General features: G+C 44.9%; 1 protein-coding gene across 3 annotated transcripts in view; it reads right to left on the reverse strand.

Annotated features, from left to right (window-relative positions):
• COL14A1 (collagen, type XIV, alpha 1) overlaps positions 1 to 6,498 on the reverse strand; it is a 154,082-nt gene extending 147,584 nt beyond the window's left edge. For all 3 annotated transcript variants that reach the window (XM_012723034.1, XM_012723033.1, XM_012723035.1), the window contains exon 1: positions 6,312 to 6,498. The gene's annotated coding sequence lies outside the window, so the exon portion shown is untranslated. The remainder of the gene's footprint in view (positions 1 to 6,311) is intronic.
• Positions 6,499 to 22,729: the final 16,231 nt, after the last annotated feature.

Raw genomic sequence — 22,729 nt, forward strand, 5'->3', positions numbered from 1 at the left:
GACTACCAACCCCTCACCTACAGATGTGAGCAGCAAGCCCCATTTATCACCTGTGCTTCTGACCAGCCAGCTGTTGTCTGGGTTCCAATGACCTCTCTTTGGAACCGGGTACCAGTCGCAAGGGCAGGTTGTTGTGTGTACATCTGACCAACTAGCTAGAAACCTCAAATGTGATTAATTTTTTAGAGTGGCTCACAGAAGTCAAAGAAACATTTCATTTATTGGGGTGCTGTTTATTAAAAGGATGTAATTAAGGGACTGTCAGATGGAATAGAGAGTGAGAAGGTATAGGAAAAGGGTGAGCTTTTGAACCCTCTTGAAGCTCGGCACTCTCCTAGGATTTCTACCTACTCATCAACTCAGAAATGCTCCTAAATCCTGCCATTTGGAGAGTTTTATGTTGTCTTCATTACATAGTCATGATTCACTAAATCATTGGCCATTGGTACTTAATTTAATCTCCAGATCTTCTCCCTTCTCTCTATCTGGAGGTCCAGGGAATGGAACTGAAAGTTCCAATGTTCTAACTACTGGTTGATTCTCCTGACAACCAGGCTCCAGCCTCACATGGGGTCTAAAAGTCACCACATTGACATAAAAGAGAAAGCTTTATTATGCTCATCTCTGAAGTTGCAAGAATTTTAGGAGAACAGCTCCTAAAGGATTCGTATTACAAATTACAAGCACTGTAAGACAAGCAGATGGGCAGATGAACACATCACCAAAAGGTTCAAACTGCATAATAAGCAATGAGTAATCAGCAATTGATTGAATAATCAGGGTTGATGTAGAAAAGACAATTTGCATGTGCCCAGATGATGCAGACACTCCCCAAGTTGTATGCACGGCCGTTTTAGCAAGAGGAAAGGGCATTATTTTCCTTTCTCAGTGGCATGGGGCTGTCCAGAAGTATATTTCCTTGCTCGCAGGACAATTTCAAGGATTTGTCTGCAAATCAGCTCTTGTGATACAGCTGCTTAAACAACGTTAAATTGGTGCTGCAAGTTGGATGTGATAGAAGGCACAGCCATCCAAGTATTGCAAATTGGAGTGACAACTCCTTGTCTCAGGAATGTTCCATCACTTGGCATTATTTGTCTCTCCCTAGCTTTTTTTTTTTCTTTTAAAGAAATGGGGGCTGTTTTGAAGCTCTATTAATAGTATAAAGGAATGGGAGACCTTTGGGAACGCTTCCTGGTCTTCCAAGACTGGGCCAGATGTGGGGCCCACTGTAGTAATCTGTATTTTCCATTCTGTAGTACATCATACAATACTGTAATTGGCTATTTGCATTTCTACCTGCCATCCATCATGTACTATTCCCCCCGTGTATTTTGTACATCTAGCACAGTTGCAGTACTACATGGCAAGAAGCAGGGCTGGGAAGAGGAGGAGGAACAGAAACATAAAACCTGCAGAACATCATTTTTTGGACATGGATTCAGTGTGTTCTTATTTGTTTGCAAAAGCAAACAGAAAGCCATCCAGGAACAGCATCATCCAATAACATGTTCCCTGAGGACCCCAGTTATAGACACATCCTCAGACACTTGGATGGATTCAGCAAAGCCCAGCCTTCCCCTGGATCAATTTTCATAAACAATCCAGTTAATTTTAGGAAGGAGAGAGATCAAGCGTTGCTCCCTAAAATTCAAAGTTAGGGACACCTGCCAGTCTAGCTATTGAAGAGATCCATGGACACCAAAGTTCATCATGAACACAGTTTAGAACAATTGCCTTAAAGCAATGGGGGCTCTGGGCTGTAAGCCCTGATTTCAGCTGATACTCAGCCATCAGCACTTCTCATAAATCTTTCCAGTTACAGTCCCTTCAAAAGATGGAACAGAGAAAGAGAGAAGAGATCAAAATAAGTGGAAAGAAGGAGAGGAAAACAGCAGAAAACCATGTAGTCTTCCAGGCTCCATACTAAGTCATCTCAGACCTTAAAATAACCCTCAAGAACAGCTATTATTCCTTTTTTCCAGATGAGAAAACTCACTCATATCAAGGGACATACAGAGGAACACAGAAGGAGCAGATTTCAGCCATTTCTGTCTGCTGTCCATCCTCTGTGGGCTCCACTGCCCATTCTGCAGTACTATAGCCACAAAGTAGATAAGCTATTTGGAATGACGTCTGCACCAAACAATGTTCTTTTACAAGTACTGAAATGGGAGAGCAGGAGCTACAGAACCAGTTATTTCCAAGATGGCGACCCAGTGGCCAAAGCAAACTCCCTGGGCTTAACTGCTGAGAGTCTCTCCTGAGTCCCCAAGACTGCCTTGAATTTGTGACATACCAGTCTCTTGAAATAAAAGGAAATCCTTCCTTAACTTTCGGCAAGAAGTTGCTTTTGAACACAAGTTCTCTCCATCATCAAGCAACAAAGTTCTTGGTGTGTTAAACAGAACCTATTGAAGTATCGAATTTTTGGCTTTTAGTCACCAGACAAACAGAGCCCCAATTTAAGAGGATTTGGGTAATAGTACTTGACATGGTGTTGGAATTGGTGAGTGGAATGTAAAGCCTCTTTTGATATCATTTGTTTCTGGTTACAGACTCCTCCCTCCACCCCCTACCTCCAAGAAAGAAGCTGATGAAGAAAGTATCCAATGGGGTCTGGGTTCAAATCTAAATGGAAATTTTCCAATTTATATTTCATTGAGGTAATATTAGGATAACCCCAACAGGAGTTGCTTGTAGTTCGCCCATCACCAAATCACCGGTGGTCCACCATCACTGTCTGCTGCGCTTCCTTCCCTCTTGGTTCTTACGTCTCCTCCTCCCTCATGTTTCAGTTCTACAGTGAGATTTCAGGGGTTAGTTTTTAAATTTGGACTTTTCTTAATATTATATCTTTCACTTGCTGGTCTTGTGACCCCAAACAAGGTAGTTTAAATCTCTGAAGTTAGATGATCTTATTTCTTTTTATTAAAATATTTATTTATTTATGCCTATAAGAGCTGGGATGCAGGCCAGAGGTGTGGGAGGTGACAGGATTCACCAGAAACAGAGTGGGAAGCAGAATAGGCATATCTACTGAAATATACTATTGAGAGGAGCAGCAGGTGAGGCAAAATAGATCCGCTGTGCCATGTGGATCAGCTTTCTGGCTTGGGCTTGAACTCGTGCTGCAGTGACTGGTAGTAGCTTCATCATACTGAGTCTTAATCCCTTGCACCACCAGAGAAGCCCCCAGTGATCTTATTTCTAAAAGAACATTTACTTCCTTAAGAAATTGGGAGGTTTGGCCCTCCCTGGTAGCACAAGGGGTTAAAAGGAAGCACTATGAAGCTATCAGAAGCCACCTCAGCACGAGTTTGATATCCATCAGGCCAGGGAGGTGACCCGCATGGTACAGCAGACCTCCTGTCTCGCCCAATGCTCCCCTCAGCAGTATATTTCAGTAGATCTGCCTGTTTTGCTCCCCACTCTGTCTCTGGTGAATCCTCTCATCCCTTCCCCCCAACTCTGGCCTGTACCCCAGTCCTTATATGCATAAATAAATAAATCTTTAAAGAAAGAAAGAAAGAAATTGGGAAGCTGACATGTGTTTCTGAAAAAGAAAAGCAAGGCACTCGAGGTGTTCAAAACTGCCAGGGCTTCACTGCACGCTCTCACACACCAGCCAGATGAGGTTTGGTCTTCACTCAAGGCGTAGTGTATGCAGGAACTGGTAGCTGGAATTGCTGCCACTTTTTCTTTAGTGGTAGCAGGAAAAGAGTGACTGTCTTCCTGACACACAGCAGTTTAGGGCCACGTCTGCCAAGGGGTAAGCTTGTTTCTGTCACTTTCATTAAATTTCCCTCTCCCCACTCCCATACTTCTGGCCCCTCAGGTCCCCAGGAGACATCCAATGTCCCATTCAACACAAACGGTCACAATCCCAGATTCTCTGTTAGCTCAGGGGGCTGCAACAATTCAGGATAGCCCTTGTCCTGGAAAGGACTATTAGATTACCTGCCGCAGGCCAGGAAAATAGCAGTCATTTGGCAGAGTTTAGATTAAAGTGACAACAAATGTGGCAAGAGCATCGCTTCACTCCAGAGCAGTCAGCTGAAAAAAGGCAAAAGATCTTAGTGCTTGAGTAGGTGACACCGGGAAGCCGTTAAGGACCAAAGCGAACACACTCCAAGGAGCCTTTGTGGCGGGTTAGGGGTGGCCCATTACCCCCTCAAATCGTAGCACTGGGCTCAGTCCATTCCTAGCCTCAGCCCTGCTGATTCTGAAAACCAAGACTATGCAAGGAAGGTTCCAAGAGTTCTCTGAAATTCTCAGCTGGACTGTCAGCAACAGGACAGAGGCCAACGGGCTCCTCCCATCAATCTTGGAGCTTGAGACTCACCCAAAACTACTCCAGGAATTCTGATGTGTTCCAAGTCACCCTATCTAGGGAATTACTGAGAGGCCTCCCCAGTGTGGCCATTTCAAAGGGACCCCCCGGAGGTCAGGGTTGCAGTGGAGGTTCTGGTCTATCCTGGCTCAGGGCTTCCCAGGCAGCAGGAGCTGCCCGTGTCTAGTATGAGGGTACTCTGCACACCTGGGGTAAGCCTAGCAACTGTTTTGCTAGGTGAGAGCAACTAGTCACAAAGGACCACACACATATACATGAAATGTCAACAGAAAGTCTATTCGCGCTTGCCAGGGCTGGAGAAAGGTTCTGAAGAAATGGGGAGTCATTTCTTTTTGAAAAGAAATTTTGGGGGGAGTGATAAAATGGTCTAAAATTGATTTTGGTGATGACTGCACAGCTCTGTGAATATGTTTTTAAAAATAAAAAAAATGAATTGTATGTTTCTATGGTAAAGGAAGAGCTCCATAAAGCTATTTTTAAAAATAGCCTAAAGTCTACTTTACAGCAACCAATCCACACTGAAGCCCCGGGGACAGAGGAAACCCATCCAGATTGTCCTTGGAACAACCAAAACTCCATTCATTCTTTCACTCATTCATTCATTCTAAATTTACCACTACATTCGGCCTGCAAAAGTAGACCACCTTGTCAGCAACAGAACGTGGGTCTCCTCATCACACCCAGCGTAAACCTTTGCTGGATTTGAAATGGGCCTCTTTCTCACGCGCTGATTGTCGTCTTGACTCTCCCAGAGAATCAACAAGTATTTATTCCATATTTTTCATTTCTGCTCCCTCTCACCCCCTGCAGCGGCTGCCAGCAATCGACTCTTCAAAACTTGCAGCGGGAACCGGCTCTCACCAGCGGCAGCTCCGTTTCAGCCCTTTCCCTAAGGACAAGTCCGGAGCTACTACCTAAGATCCCCCTCTTTCTTGTTCCACCATGCCCAGCTTTGAGCTCAGGAGTCACGGAAGAGCTTCCCACTGAGGACCCCAAAACCCCACCCCCCAAATCGAGCGCCAGTGTCCTGGGCTTGCACAGAAGTCCAAGCCTTGCCCGGGCCTAGGGCCACTGCGATGGCATCGCGCCTACTCTTGGTCGGCGCCCAGCGGGCTCGCTGCTCTCCCAGCACGCCCAAGCCTAGCTACCCGGGTGCCCCTCCGCCCAGGCTTTGCACGGTAGGAGGTTCCTAGCACGGGGGGTTTGGGGGGGGAGGGTGAGAGGGATAAAAGGAACACGGGAGCGATGGAGAAGCCAGTGCGGAGATGGCTCGCCAACACCGAGCCGCAGCCGGGTGGCTCAGGTCAAAGAGGCGACCTCTCCGAAGACGCCTAAGAAAAATGCTCCAAGTTTCTCGACTTTTTGACTCAGAGTTTAAAGCTGCCACCGCCAACATTTTTTATCAGTGCGCTCTGCAGAGCAATTCATCTTTGCATGTAGAGTTTGGTCCCCAGCTCTAATCTGAGACAGCACCAAGGGGTGACAGGTGATCTCTGCACCCCAAGAGCTCCGTGGGCTGCTCTCCCAAATGATCCAAGTACAATCTAAATAAAAATAACGTGCTTTCCATTTATGTGCCCAACGCCAATCCCTGAGACCCTTTCCCACTAAATTGAGCGTCCGCTGAAAATCACTGGTTCTGGAAGCCAAAACCGCCTCTTCCCGCCGCACACTAACTGCACCCAAACCCAGAGACAAACTCCCCGGAGCAAAACAAGACAACCTCGCGGTCTCGGTATTCGCGTCAACCAAGCGCCCCAATCCTTCGAGTTCAGAGATCCTGTCCAGGGGTGTCCTAATGCAGGGTCCCGTCCCATCCCAAATGGCCTGGACACATGGGCGCGGGTTTAGATAAGGTGTGTGACGCTGCATTAGCAGGTGGCTCGTCTTTTCCACTTCTTCCTCACACACTCTTAAAAGCCCACCCGAAGAAGAGCAGAGAAAGAGTGGAACTGACCTGGTGCCCAGCAAGGTTCCTGCCCAGGTTGAGAGCCTCTCGGTGCCTCGGGAGGATCCGAATTTCGCCGCCAGTTAGGTCTTGGCGGCGAGAGACGCTCGCTCCCAGCCGCGCGTCCTTTTAATTAACCTCTCTCACCCTCACCAGCTCCTGCCCCAGGCGACCCGGAGCTACCTCCTCCTCTCCAGCGCTCCCCTACTGCTGGGCGCCCGGATCAGATAAGAGGAATGGAAGACCCGCGGGCGGCCAATTATAGAGCGGAAGGTGGCCGCGGGGGCGGGGGTTGGGGAGGTGGGAGGCAGGCCTAAGTCCCTAACGCCCCTATTTTTTTCTCCTCCTCCTCCTCCTTCTTTCCCCACCTCCTCGGCCCACCCCCATCCCCAGACTACAGTGATGTTCAGAACAGCCGTCCCGGGCTGCCCAAGCGCCACCCGCTTTTCCAGAAGCGACCGCCGCCCCAGGTGCGCGCCGCAGCCCGCAGGCCAGCGCGGCAAGGAGCCTCTGGTGCACCGCTCCTCGGACCCAGGTGGCTAAACCCCGCCCTGCCCTGGCTCTGGGAGGTCTGGAGCCGCCTGTGCGCAGGTGCTATGTGACCACTGCCCCGTACCCAAAAGTCAGCCTCGCCTTCCAGCGTCTGGGACCCTGTGCCCTCGGGCCGTAGCTACTGTACTACTTCCACTTCTTTCCTTTTAGGACGATTCCTAGAAGGGGCTATGAAATGCCAACTGCACTGCCCAAACGGATGCACAGTAGAATCATCTGAGAACGCTGACATGGACATTTTTGTCGGTTTAATAGCACGGCGGTGTTCTGTGATCTTACCTCCTCACCTGCACATTCCCCAGAGATCTGGGCCGAAGCCAGGGATTCTGCATTTGTCCAGAGTCTCGGTAGCTCCGAGCCACGAAGCCCACCCTTACGGCTGCTTTGCCCAGCTGTGGGGCGCGGGAGTTGTGCAGGGGCTCTGTGAAGAGCCCGCCCGGGACTGTCACCCTCTGGACCTCCTTGAGAAGTCGCCAACGTCACCTGCGTTTTGAACCCTGCGAACAGGGGAAAGAGGTATAGCTGAGAATTTAGCAAGAACCTTTCTAAATTTTATCCTTTGGAAAACTGAAATGGGGGTATTTCACCAGCAGTAAAGACTGGTGATGGGAAGAAGAGAATGGACAAGTGAATCTCTAAAAAATTTACTTTCCTCGAGCTCCGCTGATGCACAGGGACCTTTGGACATCTTCAAAAGGATCCTTACATTTTAATTTTCTGTACCTCTGCAACCACCTCCCGCCTCCCCAGCTTTGGCGATGCATTTGACCTTGAGCTGAACTTGCCGCGGTGGGAGTGGAAAGGGTCTGCCCCAGACTCGCCGCCGCCCAGCATCCATTGGTCAGTTTCCAGATTGGCCTCAGCTCAGCTCCAGGGCGTGGATTTGCTCCGCGCGCTTCTCTGAATTTAGTTCTCTGGGGTCAGGCAACTAGTGCCGCGTCTTAGCCACCGGGCTCCAGCGGTTGGACTGCCATGGCGCGAGCGTCACCTTGTGGCTACATCTGGGGAATTGGAGTAAGGCAGGAGCAGAAAAATATTCTTCCACCCGGGACTAGCGCGCAGGGATCAGAATTCCTGAAATGTCGTATTTATTCCTGGAGACAACTGCTTCTTTGATCCGAACTCTTTTCCTCGGTTCCCGGTGCTGAGTACCTATAGCCCTCATGTTCTGTTCTCTGTTGGAGGGTGCGAGGATGTGAACAAAGGGCTGTTGTTTGCTAATCAAATTTTATTTTAATAGGAATTCTAAAGGATGAAAGGTGAAGAGAACTTTGAAGAAACTGTTTCTGTGTGAAGACAGCGCTAAATGCACGTAGATTCCAGTCAGCATTGGTGATACATTTGATAGTGATCGCTGCATAATGATCACCGATCGTTTTGTATTTTAGCTCATACCTTAGGAATTTGTGGCCAAAGAGGGTCACAGAAAATTATCCATTTGAGGCACAATTCCTGATACAATCACAGATTCAGGCAAATGTATAAAACTATAAATGTTTACCAGGAAAACGCACGAAGGATAAGACGTAGACACAATTAACAAGGATCGGAGCCTCCTTGGTGGTACAAGGGATGAAGTCTCAACACGATGACGCTATTGGAAGCACGAGTTCGATCTCCAGTCAGGGAGCTAATCCACCTCTCCTGTTTTGCTCACTGCTCCCTTCAGCAGTGTAGTTCTGTCAATCTGCCTATTCTGCTCCCCACTTTGTCTCTGGTGAATCCTTTCACCCCAAAACCTCTGGTCTACACCCCAGCTCTTGTATGCATAAATGCATAAATTAAAAAAAATTAACAAGGATGAAATCACTTCCAGTATGGGTGTTCAATATCATGAGAGTGTTGTCCTTGATACTATAGCCTGTTGATAGATTTCATGAGCAATACAGTAGATATCCAGATCTATCCATCAAGATGAAGACCAAATAGGAAAATTGAAGTCTTGTCTCCCTGGTTTCCTTCTGGAATATGGATAATCTGTTAGGATGAAAGATATTTATCTCCATGGATTTTTCTGATATGAAGCTGCTAATCGTATTCACCATTGTCAGATTCTTCAGGAGAAGCCTGCTCAGGAGGTTATCAAAATAATCTCTGAATAATTTGTAATTTTAACAATACTTGCATTACAGTAGCTGTGACAAATACCAGGAACTTCCCAGTTGTGGGGAAAGCAGACTTTGTAGTGTGCTGACTACTGAGACTATAATTGTCTTCAGGATGTGCCCTAGTCTATAAAATTAGTCTTAAAAGGAACTGTTGAATTGTTTCCTCAATAAACATTTTTCTCAGTTATAGACCACACGCTACTTTTTACTTTTTTTTAACCAAAAATAAACTAAATAAGCTTCCGCTTGTCTTGTAATTAATTCCTTTGAGAGTAACATGTTAACACAAAGTTTCAGACAAAGGGAGAGAAAAAGTACCTTATGATGGAATTATAGAAACTTTTTAATGACGGAATCCCTGATGACACTAAAATGGGAATGTGTACAAACTCTATATGCTGCTAGCAGAGAAGCATCATGTTAATTTGATATACAATGATGTAGGTGGATTTTGTAATTGTGTAAAATAGTATTTTTTAGAGTTCAAACTTACCCAGTCTGCCACTCTAACTTTTGACTACTTCCCTTTCATTTTCAATGTAGATAAGTCTCAATTAATATTAAAGCAGGATGGCTGGTTTCAATCTGTTTTCCATTTAGTTGTAGTTGTGTGTGAATTTCCAGCCCCTGCAAGGGAGTGTTTATTCAACACTTATCTTAAGGTCAGTCCCTGGAGTCTGATAGAGCACTGAGAACTGAATCATAGAAACAAAACCAGAAAATCCCACTAAAGTTCTTCCCCTTTCAGTCTAAGAAACATTCCAACAGAAGGCATATGTGAATATCCTGTGCCTTTTCAAAGATATCCAAAAATTCCAGATTTGCACACTAGTTGATTCCAGGACTCAACCACTGTTGCTACAGCCTCATCCTGAGTTTGTGATGTCACTGTGATTTGGTGATTGTCCTCCTGGTGAAACGACAGATGTGCTCCTGTCCCAAATCCATCATAGTAAGCGGCAGCATATCACCCCAGCTGGGACTCTCCTTCCACCCACTGCATGTGCTTGTACTCTCTTCTGCTGTTCCCTCCAGAAAAATCTCCTCGTGATACTTCCCAACACAGGGACTGGTGGCGTTTGAGCATCAAGGCTGCCTCAGACATTGTAGAATATTTATTGTTCCCGAACTCACCACCAAATTCCAGTAACACCATCCTGTTCTCCTCGTCATTGTCAAAAGTTCCCATCATGCATTTCCTTAGACTTGGAAGTAAACCTGTGTTATTTGCATTTCCGCTATGATTTTTCCTCATCACAGCATCCATTCCTCCTTCTTTGGCAACAGGTTTCATATCAACTGCTTGATATGCAGATCACTGACAGGTGAAAATCAGCTGACAGTGATCTGCCATGCCCATAAGCAATGCCCTAACCCTGCTCCCATGTTCCCTTCCTGCTGACCACGCCATTGCTCTTGGGACTTCCAGTTGGAGTCGACAGCCAGCACAGAACATTCAGGACTCTGTCCCACAGCCGAGGGCTGAGGTTCCTTATTGATCACTGCTCCTGCCACACTAGCCTTTAAACACTTTGCGTCTCACCCTAGAGGAACAGTACTCTGAGTTGCAGTAGGACGCTAACCTCTGAACCACTCTCTCAATGCAATATTAGTCAATGGGACACAGCGTAGGAAGGAATGGTGGTTAAATTTTTATCTCTGAGAAATGAAGCCTGAAGGAACAACAGTCCCTTGTACCTAGATGCAGTTCTAACATCCAGGAGGGAGGGAGGGATTTTTCAGGGAGGCAGGTGGGGTATGGGCATAGTTTTGGTTTTTTTGGTTTTGTTTTTGTTTGTTTTGTTTTTGTTTTTTGCAGAGGGTGAATAGTACGTGTACATATGGAAGAACAAAAATGTAACCTAAAAATAAAAACAAAAAAAAAAATGTACATTGAAAGGCCTTGATGATGTGGATAACTAGCTGTTTCCTGAAAACCAAATGTTATTTTCATCCTGGGACCAGATCCTAGATCTAATTTTGATCCAACCTCTGAAAAGTTCACCTTTATGCTGTGGCCTGAATGTTTGGGTTTCTCCCAGAGCTCGTATGCTGAAAATCTTACCCCACAAGCATGATGGCATTGGGAGATGGGAATTTTGGCAGGTGTTAAGTCGTGGAGCTTTTATGAGTAGGATCAGTGTCCTTGTAAAGACCCCCAGAGTGATTCATCACCCCTTCCTCCATTGGGAAATACAAGAAGTCTGGAACCCAGAAAAGAGCCCCAACTGGGTGGGCACCCTGAATTTTCTCCCATGACTGTGACAACTGACTTTCCAAAGTGTGTAAGCCACCCACTATGCAGACTAAGAAACTTAAATCAGCAGGGAGCTTCTAGGAGCCTGTTCGACATTGGCTGTCCACCTCCTTTTTGTGTTTTGTTTAATTTTTTTAAAGATTTTATTTATTTTTGAGAAGAAGAACTGGAGTACAGGCCAGAGGTGCAGGGGGTGAGAGGATTCACCAGAGACAGAGTGGGGAGCAGAACCAGCAGATCGCCTGAAATATACTGAGGGGAGCAGCGGGAGGGACAGGAGAGGTCGGCTGCGCCATGGGAGTCAGCTCCCTGGTCGGGGTCGAACTGGAACTCGTGATGCAGTGGCTGGTGATAGCTTCTGAGTGTGCGTTTTAACATGGTTTAACAGGTTTTAACCCGTTCGCCACCAGGGAGGGCCCTGGCTGAGGGTTTTCACTGTATGAAATGTCTTCAAGTACATCACTGTTTAATACACTGACTCTGCAAAGTAGGAGTCATTCCAGAGTCTCAAGCAAATTGTCTGGGGTTGCCCCTGCTCCCTACAATCACTTCTCCTGTTTCTGAAGCACAAATTAAGACATTCCTCATCTTCTTGGACTCCAGAGCCTAGATCAAAGTCAGGACTTTAAAAGCAGCCAAGCTTTTCATGTGTGACAGTGCGCTATCAGTGCATGTGTGTTACATAAAAGGAGCTATTCATAGCAGAAGAGGGTGGGAGCGGACCTGAGAGAGGACAGGTGCATTCACCCTTCACCTTCCCAATGAGGACCCTGAGGCTGATGAGTTAATGCCCTATCCAAGCCCCCTCTCCAGTCTGTGGCAGATACTATTGGATGAAGTATCATCTGACAATAAGTTAAGACTCTTTCCGATAACAGCAATATCTTAAGAAAAATACCTTTATCAAGTCTTTTGAATACCAAATATTTTGGGAAAGCTCACAAGCACTGCTTTCATTTTTTAAATTGGTATTCTATTTAAAGTCATTCACATGTGTATTTTTAAAATTTAAGTAATACTAAAACTTCATTTAAAAATTCTTAACATGAGTTAAGACTGATAATTGACTTATGGAAGTAAAGGGACATACAACATTTTATTATATAACATTATTTTCAGGTATGTACCATAATGGATGATTTGATATTCATATTTTAATTCATATTTCAAAATATATCTATGGTGTGTGTATATATCTACAAATAATAAACAATAAATCTGTTAATAGTTTTTAGCATGCAGTTACAATTTTTCTTGTGATGAGAAAATTTAAGACTCACTCTTAACAACATGCAAATATATAATACAGTATTACTATGCATAACGTCCCCAGGACCAATTTATTTTATAACTAAAAGTTTGATCTCTTGATCCCCTCCCCCCTTCAGTTCACCATCCCCTGCATCTGTTGTGTCTTATGCTATGTTGTTATACCAAATTATTTTCCTTAAATATTGTATTTGATCAGAATATGTAAACAAGTAGACTGCAACCATTATGAAATGCTTTGATGGGGATTATCAGCAGCCTAGCACCTTTTGTTGGGCTCTCCAACAAAACTTGCCAACTTAAATTGATCTCAGTAGGAGTCAGAAGGAATGGAGGTCCCACTAACTGAGGAAATTTTTCTACTTTGGTTCCTCTGTAAACTGAATTGCAAACATCCACTATGAGACTGCTTCAGACACACAGATGTGCTAATGACAAGTACCACAACTTACAACTGGAGTTTGACAAGTGTTTGCTACACTGAATTGGGTGAATTTAACCAGTTCTGCTCCCTCATGTGGCTGTCATCAGTTGTAAATGATCCACCCAAACCCACATGACTGGCACACGTGGTCTGTCTTTCTAATTGAGAGCACAGGTGACCAGCCTAAGGAGTCATGCATTTATCTACATACTAGTTCAAACACTAAATCACTAAATGCTTAGTAATCACTTATGACCTGTAAAGTAATAGCCTCGGTATTGGATCTCCAATAAAGTAAGGAAGTTTCTGCTTCTTGAAATTTCTTTGTGTGGGGAGCGTGGACGTTAGGAGGAGGCAAGTGAGACAAAAACCCATGAAGCAATAAGTAGATGACACACGATCATTGGTAAGAGATGCGGGTGAAGGCAGGGAAAAGGAAACAGGAAAAAGCTGCTCTTGTCGACCAGGTGCTCAGCAATGAGTCCTGGAGGCAGCTTTTTAGTGAAGTTGAGGGAAGCCTGGGAGCCAGCCACGGACCCAGTGGGAGAAAGGTCAGAGAGAACAGAAAATGCAGTTTCTGAGGATGAAGGCATTGCGCGGAGTTCTGTGAGGCCACAAGGGTGCAGTTGAGGGATGAGGTCAGAGAGATGACTGGATTCAGATGGTGTAAATCTTGGAGCAAAAGACTAGATTTTACTCTCTGCAAGAAAGGAAAATCTAAACTCAACAACAATGGGGCCTGGGACCTCGCTGGTGATGCAAGGGGTTAAAGTACAGCACTATGATGCTCACTGAATTCACTGCAGCATTGAGTTCAATGCCCGGCCAGGGAGGTGACTCACATGGTGCAGCAGACCTCTCCTAACCCGCCCACTGCTCCCCTTAGCAGTGTATTTCAGTAGATCTGCCTGTTGTGTTCCCCACTCTGTCTCTGGGGAATCCTCTCACACCCCTCATCACCACGCCTCTGGCCTCTATCCCAGTTCTTACATGCATAAATAAATCTTTTTTAAAAAAATCAAAAGAACAACTGGGTCAGATTTAATGACCAGGAGGATCACCCTAGCATCCAGGTCTGTGTTTCTCACTGACTTTCCTTAACCAGAAACCTTGCTATTGACAGTGATAAGTGAGAATACTTATGGGATAGCCATTTTGCTCTCAAAGCTTCCTCTTACAAACCATCAGCCATGAGCCTTAGCGCTGCCCATGGGATAGGAAGGGTACTGAGTACCATCCAGTTAGAAGAAATGATTTTTAACTTAATGATGTTAAGTTAAAAGGGTTTGTTGACGGTCACCGCAGAGTCCAAGGAAGCATCACCTCTTCAGGGTGGGGTTCAGCTTGCTGCATAATTCATTCACTTGACTTTTCAAACTCTACAGAAGACTTCCCTGAGAAGCCCTGAGGAACATCCAGGAGCATAAAGGGTCAGTAATACTCCTTACCTGGAGGTATCCAGCGTGGGCACCCAGTCTTAAACAGGAGGGAAATGCTGACAAACTTCCAGTTCTTTCCAAACTCAGAAGTGAACGCGCCAAGCCTGATCTGTCTGCACTTGTGATGATAAAGTGATTTATGTCGGCCTGTGAGGATAGCACTCAACAGCATTTGAAAATCTTCTATTACTGCACGGGACAACAATGTATTTCCTTCTAAGAGGACTCAAACCCATAATCAGTATATTTGGCTCTGACTAAGACTACCAGAAAGGAATGGAGTGTGGTGGGAGCAGAGAGGAGAGGGGGGTCTGATGGAGAATTACTGGGGATGTGGTGGTGGGTTGGTGAAATAACACACTTGTATAGAGGTGTAACCTGTACCCCCCAGACAGATACTGTGATGTAAATTAACATTACTTCAATAAATAGAATTTAACTAATCACTAAAATTTTTTTTAAATGTATGTCTCCATTAGAGTTGGAAAAAAGTAGATGAAATATGGTTGATTTACTACCAGGGTGATTTATAGTCATTTGTAACACTGTAAAAGCTTTTAGTTGTTTCATTTAGGACTTCTACCAAGTATATTCAGAAGAGTCAAAAATTCTGTTGGTGAGGATGTGAAATTCTGATAAACGAGCAGTATGTCTTGGAAAGTAGTTCCCTTATAAACAAACATCTGAACAGCAAAGTAATAAGCAAAATTTGGACCTCTCTGGTGGCACAGGAGTTGAAGACACAGCGCTATCAAGCTGTTGTCAGCCACTGTGGCCTGAGTTCGATCCCCTGACAGGGAGCTGACCCACATGGCACACTAGACCTCTCCTGTCCCACTGCTCCCCTCAACAGGGTATTTCAATTGATACACCTGTTCTGCTCTCCACTCTGTCTCTGAGAATTTTTTCAGCACCCACAACTCTGGCCTGTACCCCAACTCTTGTATGCATAAAGTAAATTTTTTTTTAAAGTAAATCAAAAGTCAAGAATGAAAGTCATTCCTTATAAAAAATGATGACTATCATTTAACCTTTGAATTTTCCAATTAAACACAAGTCACCACCAAATCCATGGTGCTCTCTGAAAGGAAGGCTCTGCCTTGGATATCCTGACACACTTTCTTCCTCTCTTTTCATTTTATGATGTATGCAAGTGGAATTTCCTGGAGTCCCAAGTGTATTCTTTTTGTTTTCCCAAAGTTTTTCAGTGTATCACAGACACTGCTTTTATGCACGGCTATTCTCGCCGTGGCATTTTTTTTTTCACGCTCCTTTGTCCCAGAGATGTTCTATGTTAGTGTCCTCAGCATTCACGTCCAGTGATTTCCACAAGAAATGTCTGTCCGTAGATTTCTCTAATCAGTTCTAGAAAGAGTTATTAAGAAGATTGACTTGAAAATAGTTGAAAACTGTAAAACTCTTCATCTGGAGTTAGTTAAATGAGGTAGTGGGAGAAAAATGAGAGATCGCTCCAGTCGGGAACACTCCTAAAAAAATAACAGAAGCATCTGCTGGAAAACACTTTGGGGATGATCTTCTCTATTTTCTGGTCCAAAGAAAGACATCATCTCTATCATCTCAACTCCTCAAGCTACTATCAAACTTTTGGAAAATTCCAAGAAAGGAGAAACATCCAACCTGCTGACAGCCTTGTTTTGGGGGGTGGAGAGCAAGTCTTCCCATGTTAGAAACTAGCTGGCTCCACAGAAAAGTCTACCTGTGAGAGGAGGTACGTGTTGCCCATCCCACTTACATGCCAGTTGAGTTGGGCTATAGGACCCAGTGTGTCACTGGGAATGGGGAGGGGGGGTGCGGTCGGAACTGAGTGACCAGGTAAAGCTATCTAACAGAGAAGACAGGTGGATGAAGAAAGGCTCTTATTTCTGTGGCTCAGCTTATACCCTGCACTGCTGGGAAGGAGTTGTAGAAGGAGATACATGGAGGAGAAACATGTAGAGACATTTGGAAGAGATGTGGGTGAGAGACGTGGGGTGACTGACAATGGCAGTCATTCTCCTTCTGCTTTGGGACCTTCTTCAGAACTCCTTTCCCGTGGTCCTCTGCTGGAAGGTGTCTTAGACTCATGGAAAGTTTTTAGACTCAACAGCACCACTTCAGGCTGACCCTGATTGGTTTGCCCACAAGGGGATGGAAATTTGGGATGGTTTATTGGGACACTAATAGCCTTTTCTCCTTCCTCTTTATTTATACTAATCCTATGAATGATATCTCACAATATGAGTATCTTTCCTTTGTCTTAATGTGGTGAACGATAAGAGTCAATTTCAGAGCATGCACACGGTAATTTTCAGGGCCCCAGGGTGATGCTAACATACATACCAAAGTAATTTTGCCCAGAGGTCAAAATTTATCATAGCTGATAAATTGTAAAAGGTACTCAATTCACTTTGAGAAAATTTAATGCTGTTCTTATTTAGTATTGAAGTGCTTCAGTTCAGAGTTGTATGATTTTCAGTTTTTAATATTTTAGTCAAATAATTCATGATCATTATGTTAAATTATGAAAAGAGAAATGAAAGAAAAAAGGATCACCCTAAATTCAACCCCCTTAAAGCATTGTTTACTCTATCTTAGGGATTTCTGTCCCTGATTCTTTCCCTTCTCCCCACCAATCTCTGAGCCCTCAACTGTTTCTTACTGTCGACTAGTTGTTGAACATGTTTTATGTTGTTGAATTGTCTGCTATGTGAATGACCAATATTTGTTTTTATCATTCTCACTTTATTGCATTCAATTTTCTCAAATTCTCTCCATTTTGTGGAAAGGGCTGCATCTCATCCTTTCTTACGGCTATACAGTAGTCCATGGTATCAAACATCTTTTCGTCCATTTGTTCACTGAAGGAAATTTAGGCTACCCCCATGTCCTTGCTATTATAAGTAATACTGCTGTGACTATGTGGAACATATGAGGGAGCTGTTGATGGTTTCATATATTATACATACACCCAAGAATAGGATTGCCAGGTTGTATACTATTTCCATTTTTAATTTTTAAAGATAAATCCAGGTTGTTTGCCATAATGCTTTCACTAACTCACATCCCTTCCAACGGTGTAATAGGGTTCCTTTTTCTCCACATCCTCTCTGTCACTTGTTGCTGGGGATCTTTTAATATGAGCCATCCTCACAGGTCTGAGGTAGATTCTCACTGTTGTTTTAATCTGCATCTCTCTTACTAGCATGTATATGCAAAATATTTCCAGTAGGCCCTGCAAAGTCTCTGGCTGATCTAGGGGACACAGTAATAATGTTTGGAAATGGCCGTGGCTATGGTGAAGTTTAGGTGACAAGGATAATCATAAGAGTGAAAGAAATTGTGTTTTAAATGCAAAAAGAAAGAATATCAAGGTATAAACTAATTATTTTTAATTGGTGATTAAATAATATAAAATTTCTCCTTTTTGTTTCCTTCAGTTGCTAAAGTTCTGTGATAATTTTTCCTGTTTTAATTTTACAGGTTTTTTTTTTTTAATTTTTATATGGAGCCTTTCTAAGTACAAGAGCACTTTAAAATGTTCTTGTTCCAGAGGTAGAAGTTAAAGGTCCCAGGAAGAAGAATCCCATTCCAAAGGAGAAGGTGAGGGCAACATTGAGAAGCTGAGTATCCTCCCTGTCCTCAGACTCTGGTCTGCTCTGAGTCCAGGTCTCCTCCAGCCCACACCCTGGCCACCAAATGACACCACAGAGTCGAGTGGACACACCTGTGAGAGGCAGAGAGCATATGAGGGCAGAGAGCCTGGAAAAATGGAGGGTGCTAGCCAAAAGGGAGTTCAGATTCCTTCAGTTAGTTGCATTGTTTTCTATTTCACCATGACTAGGTGATCTCTTGGCCAGTTCCTTTCCCCCTAACGTGTGGGGCTTAGTCAAGTCTCAGCTATGAAACATCTGGAAAGACATGATTCTGAGAAGAGACATTTTCCACACCAATGAGGTATGTGCCTGACGTGAGTGTTAGTCCTAGTCCTCGACAACCTTCAGATTCTCCCGGGTGTGGAGAGGGTGAGAAAGTTCCCGTGGTAGATGACACTTGAAAACCAGGCACAAAGTTCTGTGGGGTCCAGAACTTTGCATTTGTAGAACGGGGAGTAAAATACAGAGTGGTGCAGAGAAAGGGATGGAGGAAACATCTCGGCCCCTGGTATGTTCTTGTTTCCTGACACAGGTGTTGGTTGTAGAGTTGAGTTTCATCTCAGGATAATTTATTGTGCTGTATACTTCCAGTTTATGTTTTTCTGTATGTAGGTTGTATTTCTATTAAAATATTTATTTTTGAAGTGTGATTGGCACTGTAGGGAACTGAGCAATGGAACTGATTTTAAAGACCTTACATGCTTCCAGACTCGGCAATTTGTGTTTGGAGAATACTTTTTTTTTTTTTTAAGATTTATTTATTTGTGCATACAGAACTGGGGTACAGGCCAGAGGCTCAGGGGGCAGTGAGAGGCTTCACCAGAGACAGAGTGGGGAACAGAACAGGCAGATCGACGAAGTACACTGCTGAGGGGAGCAGTGGGCGGGTCAGGAGAGGTCTGCCACACCATGTGGTCACCTCCGGGGCAGGCAGGAATCGACTCATGCAGAAGCGGCTTTAGATTCTCAGTGCTGTGCTTTAACCCGCTGCGCCACCAGGGAGGGCCATGTTTGGAGAATACTTTTAAAAAAATGTATATTCATTCATTTATGACTTCCCTGATGGCACAAGGGGTTAGGTCAGGGTACTATGAAGCTATCCACAGCCAATGCACCTTGAGTTTGATCCCTAGACAGGGAGGTGACCCACATGGTGCAGCAGACCTCTCCTGATCCACCCACTGCTCCCCTTACAATGTATTTCAGTAGATCTACCTGTTCTGCTCCCCACTCTGTCTCTGATGAATCCTCTCACCACCTCCCTGAACCTCTGGGAGGCTCTTGTACGCATAACTAAATAAATCTTTAGAAAAAAAATTCATTTATTTAGCAAGCTATTTGTAAAAATGAAGCATAGACCAGAGATTGGGGGGTGGGGAGGAGATGAGAGGATTCAGGAGAGACACAGTGGGGAGCAGAACAGATGGATCGACTGAAATACAAAGCTGAGGGGAGCAGCGGGAAACAGGAGAGGTCTGCTGCATCCTGAGTTAGCTCCCTAGCCAGGGATGGAGCATGGTGGGGTCAACGCTGACACCCAACCCCCGTGCCACCAGGGAGGCCCTGGGGTATACTTTCCCGCCATTCTTGGAGGACAAAGTGTCTCCGTGGGACAAATGGGCAGTAAAAGGATCGTTCCTGCGTATAGCTTCAGCATTCCAAACGAAAAGGATGCTCTCTCTGATGAGATGACATTGGCATTGAAACAGAACATCATTTTAAAAGCAAAGATCAAGAATATTTGGTTCGATGGGGGCTGACGTAATCTTTCATTTTAAATTTTAAAGAATTGGCACGTAGTGTGGATGAACCCAGAGAGAACACTAGGGGGCAGCATTGCTCGTTAGGAAGGCGGACCACATTTTCAGTACAACTATCACGATTGAGAATTGACCTTACAGAGAAAGCATTTTAATGAATAAACAGAAGCCCAAGGAAGTTATTAAGTGAGTCACGTTACCTTTCTTTGTATCGTAGAGGTCAAGCATGGCAAAACACGGACGCCAAATTTTATTCCCCTGCTATGGAGTAAGCATTTCAACAATCCATATTGCCAAGAGTGATCTTCCTGGACTCAAGATCATCTGTAATGTGCTAAACATGGCATCTTTTTCACTGAAATAAACACGGCTGAGGGCTCCATTTATTGTGAACACAGTAAGTGTCCAGAGTCTGCTACTGAAGGTGAGTGGTGCAGTTTGCCTAACACAGGAATCAACTTCCAGAGCAGAAATCAGCTCCCATGGTAATTATGTGCTGATTTTTAGCACAAAGAAAGCCTTGAGGGAATGTGGACTGTGACCATTTGAAATCTTGCTTTCAAATGTTAAAACTGCATTTGCATCTCACCTTGACTCCAGTGTTAATGCTTTGCTGGCTGGGGGGCTGGGGGAGCTGGAGGGCTAGGGAGTGGTGGTATTGTTGTAACTAAGCTTCAGGATAGTAGAGGTAGTGCATTTGCCCTTGGAGGCAGACAACAAATTTGGAGAAATCAAAAGTTGCCACTACCTTTCAGCTATAGAGCACATCACTATAGCAAGATTAGGCCTGGTAGAAAAAGGCAGAGTTCTGATAGCACAGAAAAGTCACCTTAGGGCCCTCCCTGGTGGAGCAGAGGGTTAAAGCACAGCGCTAAGAAGCGTAAGCCACTTCCGCATGAGTTCAATTCCCACCTGCCCTGGAGGTGACCCACATGGCATGGCAGACCTCTCCTGACCCACCTGTGCTCCCCTCAGCAGTGTACTTCATCGATCTGCCTGTTCTGCTCCCCACTCTGTCTCTGGTGAATCATCTCATCCTCCACATCTCTGGCCTGTACCCCAGTTCTGTGTGAATAAATCAATCTTTTTTTTTTTTTTTAAAGCCACCTTAACTGCACAGGATGTCCGGACACGAGGCTTGTTGCTCTGTGAGGCCAGGATGTTCAGGAAAATAAGAGAACTCACTCCTCTTGTAACTGGGTGGTCCCTAGGAGAAGGGAAGTTTCAGGTTCCCTGCCCCACCCAGAAGGAGGGTGGAACTGAGCAGAGAAAAAGGAGAGAGAAGAGAGAAGGGGGCAGATGGAGAAGGAGACCTAAGGAAGCCACATGGAGCAGCAAACATGTGATGAAGAAACCGGGCTTGTTTCCTGACCCTGGACTGGTTAAGGCAGATGTGGGTGAGATACCTGTAGGGAGGTGACTATGGCAGTGTTTATATTGATTTTGATTTTGCTCTTTTCCTCTCAGATTTGTCTGGCCATTTCTGACCCTTTTCCATGGGTCCCGGCCAGAAGGTGCTTTAGTCTTGTGGCAGGCTTTCCGGCCTTGCTTTGGGCCAATCCCTTTTGGGTTGACTTTTGCCCACGAGGGGATGGGTAACTTCAGGTGTTTGATTTAGAAGTTATATTCTTTGTGTTCCATATTGTATATTCACTGTATTAAAGTGACTTTTCATTAAAGCTTTATATGTTTTGTCTTGCTGCGGCGGATGGCAGAACCCACTTAGAGCAGGCAGGTTTTGGGGCTTCAGGGGTGCCTCTCTCTGAATTGAGGTGCCCTATAACACTCTCACTCATGGTATTGTGGGAAGAAGCTAAAGAAAGGCAGTAGGAGGTTGACCAGTGTGCCCTGACTTCCCCTCTCCGGGGTAACCTACAACCTGGAGAAGAAAGCCTGTAGGAGGAAAGACTCCTACCTTTCCCCTCTCAGTTGAGTGATGTCTCTTCTCCAGCTGGCTGTCCACTGTGGTTGGCAGACGGAGGTCTTGACTTTGAACTTCCCCAGTCAATGCTCTTTTGAAGGGACTAGGAAACTTGAAGCTCCAGGAGGGTTTGGAAGGCATCAGAATGGAGACCCTACTGACCTACCCTGTACCTGCTGTGGCAAAAGATGAGATTGCTGGAAGGCAAAGCCCAAGGGTGTATGAGCAGGCCAGAGAACTGCAGGAAGATGAGTTGTAAGCTCAGAGTTCTGTACAACCAAAAAGATCCAGAGGGAGACTAAAACTGAGGTGCACTGGGGCCAGGGAGGGAGAAGGTCAATTACTAATCACAACAGCTACAACCTATTAAAGGCTAAAGATGCTGAACCCCTCACTACCCCCCCTCAACTGGGAGCAAATTCTTAAGTCACGAGTAAGATAGCTTTGCTCCCTTCCTTTCCTAAGGAAAGCTGTTAGCCAAGCTCTCCTTTGCCACTTGATCCATTGATAATCCCCTAGGGCCCTCATCACTGTTCTGAAGAGCCTAATGCAGATAATGACACTCCCCTAAGAAAGGTTGCAAAGATTACCCCTCTTGATCCACTCTCTGTGCCAGATATTGAGAGTGGGGACAGGGGTGCCTGCAGGTCTCAGGTGCCCAGTGACTTCCTCCACTGACCTGGACAGGAACTCAAGGGAGTTAGTGAAGTGTCACTGGGGAAGAAGGGATTTAATGTTAGTGCATGAGATTAATCAATGGTAAATTGGCTGCACCTCCAGGGTTCAAATCCCATCTCTGCCACTTACTGTGTGATTTTAGGAAAGTTGCTTAACCTCTCTATACCTTAGCATTCTCACCTGTATAAATGAGGATGATGCCACATTAAAAGAAACAGAATGAAATGATCCATGTAAGAGGTGTTTGAAGCAAAAAGAGGATAATTAATGTTACCCTTTTATTGGTTTATGACTTTAACGTGCTAAAAGTGTGAGAATGTAATGACTCTAGAAATCAGCACATTTTCATACCCAGGTGATACTGAT

The sequence above is a fragment of the Condylura cristata genome, unplaced genomic scaffold, assembly GCF_000260355.1.
Source record: "Condylura cristata isolate star-nosed mole 26May11 unplaced genomic scaffold, ConCri1.0 scaffold00009, whole genome shotgun sequence".
Classification (NCBI taxonomy): Eukaryota; Metazoa; Chordata; class Mammalia; order Eulipotyphla; family Talpidae; genus Condylura; species Condylura cristata.